The following is an 11,889-nucleotide window of genomic DNA, read 5'->3' on the forward strand; positions in this document are numbered from 1 at the left end:
CTGCATCCTCAAAACTCCATCATCTCCAACTGTGACCTACTTGGCATCTTTGTGCCGCACTATGTCCTTAAGGACAAATCAAATAAGGATCATCATACTACCACTCCATGATACACTCAAACAAGGAAGACCGAGCGATTGTAAAGGCTAGAACATGACTGGGCTCAGAAACATCCAATCTCACAAACTGATTGGCCAAAGCCTGAACATCTAAAGCAAGCGGTCTCTCACTAACTGAAATATATGCGAGACTGCCCATACTAGCTGACTTCTTACTCAAAGCATCGGCCTCCATATTGGCCTTCCCGGGATGATACAAGATGGTGATATCATAGTCTTTCAATAGCTCCAACCACCTTCTCTGCCTCAAATTAAGCTCCTTTTGCTTGACAAGTACTGCAAACTCTTATGATCTGTGAACACCTCACACAACACGCCATATAAATAGTGCCTCCAAATCTTTAGTGCGTGAACAATGGTTGATAGCTCCAAGTCATGAACTGGATAATTCTTCTCGTGGATCTTCAAAGTCGCGAAGCATATGCAATAACCTTACCACCATGCATCAATACCATGCCAAGTTCAATACTAGATGCATCACAATATACCGTATATGGCCCCGAACTTGTGGGCAACACCAACACCGGCACCGTAGTCAAAGTTGTCTTGAGCTTCTAAAAGCTCGCCTCACATTCGTCCGACCACTTGAATTGGGCACCCTTTTGGGTCAACTTGGCCATCGGGGCCGCTATAGATGAAAACCCCTCCATAAACTGATGGTAATAACCTGCCAAACACAAGAAACTCCGGATCTCTATAGCTGATGTGGGTCTAGGCCAATCCTTGACTGCCTCAATCTTTTTAGGATCCACCTGAATACCCTCTACCGATTTAAACGTGACCCAAGAATGCAACTGAACTCAACCAAAACTCACATTTCGAAAACTTAGCATATAATTGGCTGTCTCTCAAAGTCTGAAGGACGATCCGAAGATGTTCCTCATGCTCATCTCGGTTGCGGGAGTAGATCAAGATATCATCAATAAAAACATTCATGAAGGAATCCAGGTAGGGCTTGAACACCAGGTTCATCAAATCCATAAATGTTGCTGGGGCATTTGTCAACCCAAATGACATCACTAGAAACTCATAATGACCATACCAAGTGCGAAAAGTTATCTTAGGGACATCGGATGCCCTAATCCTCAACTGATGGTAGCCAAACCTCAAATCAATCTCTGAAAATACCTTGGCACCCTGAAGCTGATCAAATAAGTCATCAATTCTCGACAATGGATATTTGTTCTTAATGGTGACTTTATTCAACTGCCGATAATATATGCACATCCTCATCGATCCATCTTTTTTCTTTACAAACAACACTGGCACACCCCCAAGGTGAGACGGTAGGACTAATGAAGCCCTTATCAAGCAAATCTTGCAACTACTCCTTCAATTCTTTCAACTCTGGCGGGGCCATTTGGTATGGAGGAATAGAAATGGGCTGAGTGCCTGGAGCCAAATCAATGCAAAAGTCAATATCCCTGTCGGACGGCATCCCCGACAGGTCTGCAGGAAATACCTCTGAAAACTCACAAACAACTGGTACGGAATCCATGGAAGGAACCTCTGCACTGGAATCACGAACATAAGCCAAATAAGCAAAACATACCTTCTCGACCATACGTCAAGCCTTCATATAAGAAATAACCCTACTGGTAGAATGACCAGGAGTCCCTCTCCACTCCAATCAAGGAAACCTCGGCAAGGCTAAGGTCACAGTCTTGGCGTGACAGTCCAATATAGCATAATAAGGTGACCGCCAATCCATCCCCAAAATAACATTGAAGTCAACCATATCGAGAATTAAAAGATATATGTTGGTCTCGTGACCCCTAATAATAACCATACACGGGCGATAGACACGATCTATAATAATAGAATCACCCGCCGGTGTGGACACATACACGGGATCACTCAGAGAATCACGAGGCACAACCAAATATGAAGCAAAGTAAGATGATACATATGAATAAGTAGATCGCGGGTCAAATAATACTGAGGCATCCCTACTACAAACTGAAACTGTCAAGACCCAAAATTCATCTGAAGGAGTCGTGATGATACCTAGTCTCTAAACTAGGTAAGCCTAACATTAACTGAAATAACATTGATATTTACTAACTTTAAACTAAATAACTCTGAACAATTACAATTCCCCAAAACCGGTGGTACAAGTCATAAGCTTTTCTAAGAGTAGTTATACAAAATAAATATGTCACTATTCCGAAATAAAAGGAACAAATGGAAATAAGTACAAATGAAGGTGACTTTGAGGCCTGCAAACATAGCAGCGGGTTTACCTTGAGTCTCCACCGCAACGACCCGCACAACTACTACCGATCAAATACCTGGATCTGTACACAAAAATATACGTAAGTGTAGTATAAATACATGACGACTGTGCCTAGTAAATATCAAGACTAACCTCGGTTGGGTAGTGACGAGGAACAGTCAAGACACCTACTGGCCAAATGAAATAAAGATGATATGATAATAAAAGATTAAGATAAGGATAATAAGGTAATATTAAAAGTAGGGAGAAATAAAAATACAAACAGTAGAGACAATAAACGGAGAACACGGATAGTAATGAATGATAACCAAGTAAATCAACACTGTCATAACAGGGACACAGACAAGTAAAAATGTGTTCAAATAAAGAAGGCGATGTCAACTCAATCAATTACATCATGTCTAATACACAATCCCGACCATCTCAATCCTTGGTTCCTCATATCATAACCTCAACTTCTGAACCTTCAACACATATGGCACCTTATGCCCACATATTTTCCGTCTCACTTTTCACAACAAAATCCACATTTATACAATACATAATCTCCATACAAATGCAATTCAAATGTTCAAGAAGTCTCATTTACATAACATAAAGTAAATTATAATTTCTAAACCAATTAGGAAATCGACGAGAGAAGAGGAAGTTGTTTTTAGAAATCATTTGAGTAAAGAAAGTATCATTTTCAATTAAAATACAACATCGAATAAATTATTACCTTTAACATGGGATTATATAAATTAAAACTTAGTAGAAATTTCTTTTTAAGTAAAATACAACCTCAGACGGTTTAAGGTAGGGTTGCTTATCGGGCAGATTGGGCGGTTATTTACTCTTAACGGTTTGGCTTATCGGTTATCGACTTTTAAATGTATTAATCTGCTAGCCACCCGATAAGATATCGATTAGATTGGTATCGGTTTAGCACTTCGGGCGGTTTATCGGCCTAATTCAATCTATATTGCGTGCATTAATTGTTTGCTGACAGCCTAACATACAAATTAAGAATAGGAAATTACACATTGAGTCCAGACATACATGTCTGTTAACGCCTACATAAGAATGATGTAGTGTGTCATGTGTTGTAGAGTGAAAAAAGCAGAACACATTGTAGGCTACATTACATCCCAAAGCAAACTACATATGAGTCCAGACATATATGTCTGTTAACGCATTTGAACTTGTATCTCCCTAATGAGGTTAGACCTTAGAAATATTGACTCTTGTTTATCATGGTATTTTCTGGTTTCTTGAGTCCATCAATGTTGACTTTAATCTACTTGGTCGATGATTTTCATTTATTGTGGACATTAAAGTAATCAGAGAGGAAAAGAACGGTTTTTGTAGTGCAAAATTCCCAAACAAAAGGACAAACAAGAAAAATGGAGTTGTCATTTGTATTACTGTATAGTTATGCCACATCCTTGGAAGTTACGAAGTGAGGAGAATTCAAGAATTCAACTCTTCAGTCACAGGGTATTAAAGACTGTAGTATACGTATTTAGGAATTAGGCGTTAAAGATAGAGTACTCGAAGTGGAAAGGTTTTTGATATTTAATATATATATATATATATATATATATATATATATATATAAAAATTATTTTTAGCCATATATATATATATATATATATATATATATATATTCTCTTAACCGGTTAACGAATTATCCGTTAAGAAAATTGAATAATCCGGCCCTAAACCGATAAGCCATTAATAAAAAAAATTCAATCCGTTCCCCGTCCGTTAAAACATTAACCCGATACCAATAAATATTAAGCTTCGGTTTCGGTTCGATTTTGAACACCTCTAGTTTAAGAAAACTTAATTGAGAAACTAATTGAATTAAAAATATAACAATTATTGAAATTTGAAGCATTGAAATATATATATATATATATATATATATATATATATATATAAATACGACGAGTTCAAATTTTAAAAAAAGTTATACAAAGCAGCGTAGTATAAATTCCCTTATTTTGAATCACGATATTACTAATAACTTAACGGGACAGGAGAAAAATGTTTCAACGTAGTAAATTCACTTTAAAAATTATTTTACCAGAATAACAATTTTAGGAAAAGAACTCAAGGAACCACGGCAAGTCAATAACTCAATGCCAATAACCCGATCTTCACGACTCAGTGAAACTCAAAATACAATTTGTCAAGACTTAAATGAATGAACTAGGAACTTCTCAGTATTCAGCTATAACAAAATCCTAAATGAAATGTAAAACTATCGGATAACTTGTACAGTCGAAGAGGAATACATAAGCATATATATACATTGATGTGGCGTGCATCCCGATCCCATAAATCCTCCATTATTCCTTATCAATAATTATAATAAAGTAAATAGCATATATTTGTTGCAGCGTGCAACCCGATCCCACCAATCCTCCCTTATCCCTCCTTAACAATTACAATAAGAGTAAATAGCATTTATATTACCATATTAGTAACAACATGATCATTCTCCCTTATTACTGTGACGACCCGGCCAGTCGTCTCATGAGTTACTGCTCCTTTTCCCCTATTTTAGCTTCTTTATGCTTCGTTATCCATATTTTATGTGATCGGGTTGATTAGTTCGAGTTCAGAGAGGATTTGGTAAGAAATGAGACATTTAGTCTCTTTTAAGAAGGCTTAAGTTGGAAAAGTCAACCAGATGTTGACTTATGTGTTAAAAGACTCAGAAGTGAGTTCTGATGGCTCGGTTAGCTTCGGGAGGTGATTTTTGACTTAGGAGCGCGATCGGAATGGGTTTTAGAGTTGTAGAGAAGATTTAGGCTTAAATTGGCGAAGTTGATATTTTGGCGGTTCCGGTTGATAGGCGAGATTTTGATATAGGGGGCGGAATGGAATTCTGAGAGTGACAGTAGCTTCGTTGTGTCATTTGGGATGTGTGTGCAAAATTTTAGGTCATTCGGACGAGAGTTGATAGATTTTTTGATCGAAAGCATAATTTAAGAGTTCTTGGAGTTCTTAGGATTGAATCCCCTGTTAAATTGATGATTTGAAGGACCAAATGATATCGGAATTGGATAATTTTGGTATGGTTAGACTCGTGAGGGTATGAGGATTCTGAAAATGTAAATTTTACCCGATTCCGAGACGTGAGCCCGGGGCTCGGGTTTTGCTAATTTCGGGATTTTTGATATTTTTTGAATGTTTTCGCTTGGGCTTTGTTCCCTTAGCATATTGTGACGTATTCGTTCTGATTTTTGATAGATTCAACGCACGTGGAGGCCAATTCGAGGGGCAAAGGCATTGTGAGCTAGAGAATTAGCTGGTTCGAGGTGAGTAATGATTGTAAGTGATGTCCTGAGGGTTTGAAACCCCGGATTGCACATCGTAGTGCTATATTGAGATGAGACACGCGTTGGATGATGAGCGTGGGGTCTTTTACTACTAGGGATTGTGACTTGGTCCGTCCCGATTGATGATTTTACTGCGTATTTGACTGAAATTTATTTTTTATCATCATGATTTGGGTTGATTGCCATATTTGGGCTTCGTGCCAACTATTTGGACCCTTCAGTGTTTTTTATCACTGCTTGACTTATTATTTGAACTCAGCCCTGTTGATATATACTGTTTTACAAACTCAACCACTTTTACTCGGATTTGAAACTTAAATGATATTTCTACATCATGTTTTAAGCTGAGAACTACTGTTTTACTAATGCCCAAGGGGCTTGTGATGATTTTTGGACTGAGTGAGGCCGAGGGCCATATGTGAGGATATGCTGAGTGATATGAGGCCGAGGGCCTGAGATACTTTATGTGCCACGAGGTGGCTTGAGTGATGGGAGTCCGAGTGCCGAGTAATGTGAGGCTGAGTGCCGAGTGATGATGCCACGAGGTGGCTTGATATAGCGCTTGGGCCGTAAGGGGCCCTTCCGGAGTCTGCACACCCACAGTGAGCGCGGGTACACATTATGATCTGAGAGTGAGCTCGATGGGCCGATACTGTACTGAGAGTGAGCCCAATAGGCTGATACTATTCTAAGCGATTGATACTGTGCCCGAGGGGCGGATTTCTACTTGATATTTACCTGTTAAAAATTTCCTGTTTTACTTGTTTTAAAAGGAATTTCATTTGATTTCTTCACTGATTTACTGCCTTATGTGATTTTACTGCTTGATATGGAATTGCTTTGTGCTTTTTGATGATTGGAACAAGTTTGAATAGGGTTTTAGGATGTGTTGGTGCCTTTGGTGGAGGTCCCGGGGGCCTCAGGTGAGTTTCGGGTGGTCATTCGGATCATTTTTGGAGTTTGTAAGATGCAGAAATTGCAGGTTCAGTATTGCAGAGAATTATCTCTTCACGATCGCGAGTGGAGCCTCGCGTACGCGTTGAAGGAATTGAGGAAGGCCAAAAGTTAGCCTTCGCATTCGCGAGAGGGGCTTCGCGTTCGCGGAAGGCTGGGAAGCAGTGCATCGCGTTCGCGAGATGGTCTTCGCGATCGCGTAGAGTAAGTTGGGTCTGAGGGGTTCGAGGTCATTTGTTCATCGCGTTCGCGTAGGGTTGAGCGCGTTCGTGAAGGTGTAGGAGGTAGAAGCATCACGTTCGTGATGGATGTTATGCGTTCGCGTAGGGCAAAAGTTGGTCAACGTAAGTTTGTGCTTCGCGAACGCGAGGGATTGACTGCGTTTGCGAAGAAGGAAGGTCAGACCTGGGCAGAATGTTTTTAAGTCGTCTTGTTCGCGATTTTGGGGCTTATTTCACCCATAGTTGCTCGTTTTTGGAGATTTTTGAAGGAAATTGAAGAGGGATTCAAGGGGAATCGTTGATAGGTAAGATTCGGGGATTTTTATTACCATTTCCTCACTGTTTTGACTTATTTCTTGAACTCAATCCTGTATTTTTTCACCGTTTTACTACTCAGCCATTTTTTACTCAGTTTTGAGACTTAAATGATATTTTAAATGATGTTTTGGGCTGAGAGATACTGTTTTACTATTGCCCGAGAGGCTTGTGATGATTTTCGGACTGAGTAACACCGAGGGCCTAGGTGTGAGGATACACTAGTACTGATATGAGGCCGAGGGCCTGAGATACATATATATGCCACGAGGTGGCTTGATTAATATGAGGCCGAGGGCCTAGATTTGATGCCAGGAGATGACTTGTTATTGCGCTTGGGCCGTAAGGGGCCCCTCCCGGAGTCTGTACACCCCCAGTGAGCACGGGTACCCATTGTGATGTGAGATTGAGCTCGAGGGGCTGGTACTATTCTATGTGATTGCCCGAGGGCCTGGTACTGATCTGAGATGTTTCCCGAGGGGCGGATTTGTTGATACTGTGCCCGAGGGGAGAACTTCTATTTGTTTACTTTATCTTAATCATCTGTCCAATTACCTGTTTACTGGTTGAAAGAGGATTTTACTTGACTTTTATTGGTTTTACTAATTTTAAGTGATTTTACTGCTTCATTATAGAATGCTTTGTGCCTTATATGATTTCTTACCTTCAGTTGTTATTTACATTTGTTACTCACTGAGTTGGAGTACTCACTTTACTCCCTGCACCCCTGTGTGCAGATTCAGGCGTTGTTGGTTCCGCTCCCAAGAGATGATTCCTCCAGCTTCAGGCGGCGTTCGGAGATTTCGAGGTAGTTGTTGACGTCCGCAGTCCCCGTGTCTCTACTCCGTTATTGCTTCTGTCCCTTTTCAGACATTGTACTAATTTATGGTTTTAGCAAAATTGTATTATGACTTATAGATGCTCATGACTTGTGACATCCCGGTTAGGGCTGTGTTGGGTTGTACTTCCGCACTTTATTGGCATTATTTACTACTTAGTACTGCTATATCATATTTTAGACTGCTTTTATGTTATTTAACTGTTTAAAAAGTGAATTGGGTTTAATTGGCTGGCCTTGTCTTCACGAGAGGCGCCATCACGACCAGGATCGGGTTTAGGGTCGTGACAGTTGGCTTGCCTAGCATTTTGAAAAGTTAAGAGCCATTACGATCCCGACGGTGGGAAATCCGGATCGTGACAAACTCTTTCTCTATAAATAGAGGGGTCCTATTCCATTATAATTGACTCCAAATCAATAAAAATTCTCTCTCCCTACATTTCTCTGCAATATTCTTCTTTTTCTTTTATTGTTTCATAACATGAAACAACTTTTTGAGTCCCTTTTATTTTAGTTTGACTTGGGATGATATTTAAACTGATCATAAGGACACTCTACTATACTAGCAATTTATTTATCTCTAGACCAACTCATTTTTAACCTATTAATTCAATAATTTACTGATCCTTGATATTAGTTTGGAATATAGTTGGAAGACGTATATGCTTATGAATTTACCTTTTTACGTACTGATGATATTGTACAAGAATTTTATACTGTTACGTTACTTAAAAAATTACTGTACATAGTAGGTCATGAAATTGTTCGATCAATAACGTAGCAAATAAGATAAGTAATCAACAAAAGATCTAAAAATATATTGGCTTTACATCATCAATGTGTGTATATATATATATATACTAGTCTTAGGGTACGCGTTTTGCGCGTGTACCCTATATCAATGAGTATGTAGTCTTAAAATATTTCGTCTACATAATTTCTTATATTTTGTTTCTTTCTTAATTTTTTTCTTTATTTATTTATTACACTTAGCTATGCTATTATTCTAATTTTTCTAAAAAATTATACCTCATAATTTTAAAAAGAATAAGTCATCCACAAACTTGACTTATAGTGAATGATGTCATTACAGTTGAACTTTATTAATTATTGGATCAGGTTATATTCAAACATAACTACGTTAAATGGTAGATTACTTTTTTAATATTTAAATAATACTCTCATTTTCCAATCTTTAAATTTTGTGTTTCCATGCAGTCGCTCATATTTTTTATTTTTTATTTTATTTTCTTCATTTAGCATAATTGTGTTATTATTCAAGTTTTGAAACTACTCCTCCTAATATATTAAAAATAATGAATCATTAATAAACGTAGCATATAATGAGTGATGTTATTAAAGTAGAATCATTGTTGAATGAGGTTATATGTCACGACCCAAAAATCCCTCCAAAGAAGTCGTGATGGCACATATTCTCTCAACTAGGTAAACCTAACATTTACTGTAATAATATGGGTATTTACTAACTTCAAATTAAATTACTCTGAACAAACTACAATTCCCAAAACCGGTAGTACAAGTCACAAGCCTTTCTAGGAGTAGTTATACAAAATAAATACATCACTGCTCCGAAACAAAGGGAACAAATGGAAATAAGTATAATTGAAGGTGACTCTGAGGACTGCAAACGGTGCAGCAGGTTTGCCTTGAGTCTCCACCGCAACGGATAACTACTATTAATCAAATACCTGGATCTATACACAAAAAATGTACAGAAGTGTAGTATCAGCACAACCGACCCCATGTGCTGGTAAGTGTCTAGCCTAACCTCGGTGAAGTAGTGACGAGGCTAGGGCCAGACTACCAAATAAACTTGTGCAAGATAGCGTACAAAATAATAGGAACCAGATAACAATGATGGCAATAATGATCAACCGGTGATAGAAATAGCAAGCAACAAGAACAACACAAATGTTTCTCAACAAAAAAAAAATACAAGTGTAATCAATTAATCAAGTCCTTCAAATATAAATCTTTCGCCTATAAATCCTTCAAGTAATAATCTCTAAGATAATATTCTTTTCAATAAATATATATTTCCTTCAAATAAATAGCTTTCAAATAAGCATCTTCCGAATATAATTTTTTCAAGTAAAGGTCACCTTGTGACGCCTCATTTCATAATCATAAATAATATAGGTCTCAGCCCACTTTCAAAATTTCACGACGCCTCGTGCTCATATTTATAACACAACTGCACGGACAACTCACGTGCCATTAAATAAAACCATAATATTTTCCCCAGCACCTTGTGCCCACATATTTCTGTCTCACTTTGCACAACAATATACTCATGTTACTCAGTTCATATGTTCCATTACCCAATACAATAAAAAAAATGTTCAAGGAGCCTCATTTACTTAATATAAAGTAGAGTACAACTTCCAACCCAATTAGGAAATCAACAAGAAATGATGAAGTTATTTTTAGAAATCATTAGAATAAAGAAAATACCCTTTTTAATTAAAGTACAATTATTGAAAATTTAAGTATTGAAAGCTTTATATAAATGCGGCGAGGTATTGAAAACAATATGGCTTACAACACAAGGGATCACAACACAGTAAAGGGATCTAAACAGTTAATACACTTGAAATGTTAATAACAAATAAACACAACAAACAGAAAGTGCACGGCATCACCCTTCGTGCTTTTACTCTCGTTCTCACCATGCACGGCATCACCCTTCATACTTTACACTCTTCCTCACCATGCACGGCATCACCCTTCGTGCTTTACACTCTTCTTCACCCAAGCAACATTCACAAAGCAATCCAGGCAAGGAAGTCAATAATATCAGGTATTAACAGGAAACCAATAAAGGAATATAAGGAAAACCATAATTCAATTATCAACAAGAATCAGGAAAATCAAGGACAAATGCACGACATCACCCTTCGTGCTTTTACTCTAGTCCTCACCATAAGAATCAATATAAACTGCACGGCATCACCCTTCGTGCTTTTACTCTCATCCTCACCATAAAATCAATATAATCGGCATGGAATTGTACATCGTGCGGCACAGCATCACCCTTCGTACTTTATCACTCTTTCATCACCATATGAATAATGTAAATGTGCACGGCATCACCCTTCGTGCTTTATCACTCTTCCTCACCCAAGCAACAATCACAAAGCAATTTGGGCAAGGAAAAATCAAAAATATCACAACAAAACCCCGACAAGGGAAACAACATCATGAATAATAACGTTCCGGCAAGGGAGAAAATATCAAAGCAACAACATCCCGGCAAGGGAGATAATATCATCAACCTCTTCTCTTTTTCACATTTACTTCACAACTCGATTCACAATTTGAGCCAATGCTCTATAATGTTCAACAATTCAATTCTCAACTTGAGCCAATGCTCTATAATGTTCAACAATTTTATTCTTAACTAGAGCCAATGCTCTACAATGTTCAACAATTCAATTCTCAACTTGAGCCAATGCTCTACAATGTTCAACAATTCAATTCTCAACTTGAGCCAATGCTCTATAATGTTCAACAACTCTATTCTTAACTAGAGCCAATGTTCAACAATTCAATAATACTTCCATAAGTCATATTCCTCAATAGAAATTATCATATAGAGCATGAACAATACGAAACAGAGTCACATTAATCAAAGTATAAGACTCACGGTCATGCTTGATACCAACGTATAGATACTCGTCACCATGCTTGTACGTCGTACTCAACAAACAACACATAGCAAATAGGACACAACTCCTAATCCCTCAAGCTAAGGTTAGACCAAACACTTACCTCGCTTTGCAACCAATTCAAAATTCCAACAAGTCTTTGCCTCGCGAATTCGTCCGAAGCTTCAAATCTAGTCATAATAAT

The sequence above is a fragment of the Nicotiana sylvestris genome, chromosome 11 (genome assembly GCF_000393655.2).
Source record: "Nicotiana sylvestris chromosome 11, ASM39365v2, whole genome shotgun sequence".
In the NCBI taxonomy this organism is placed as follows: Eukaryota; Viridiplantae; Streptophyta; class Magnoliopsida; order Solanales; family Solanaceae; genus Nicotiana; species Nicotiana sylvestris.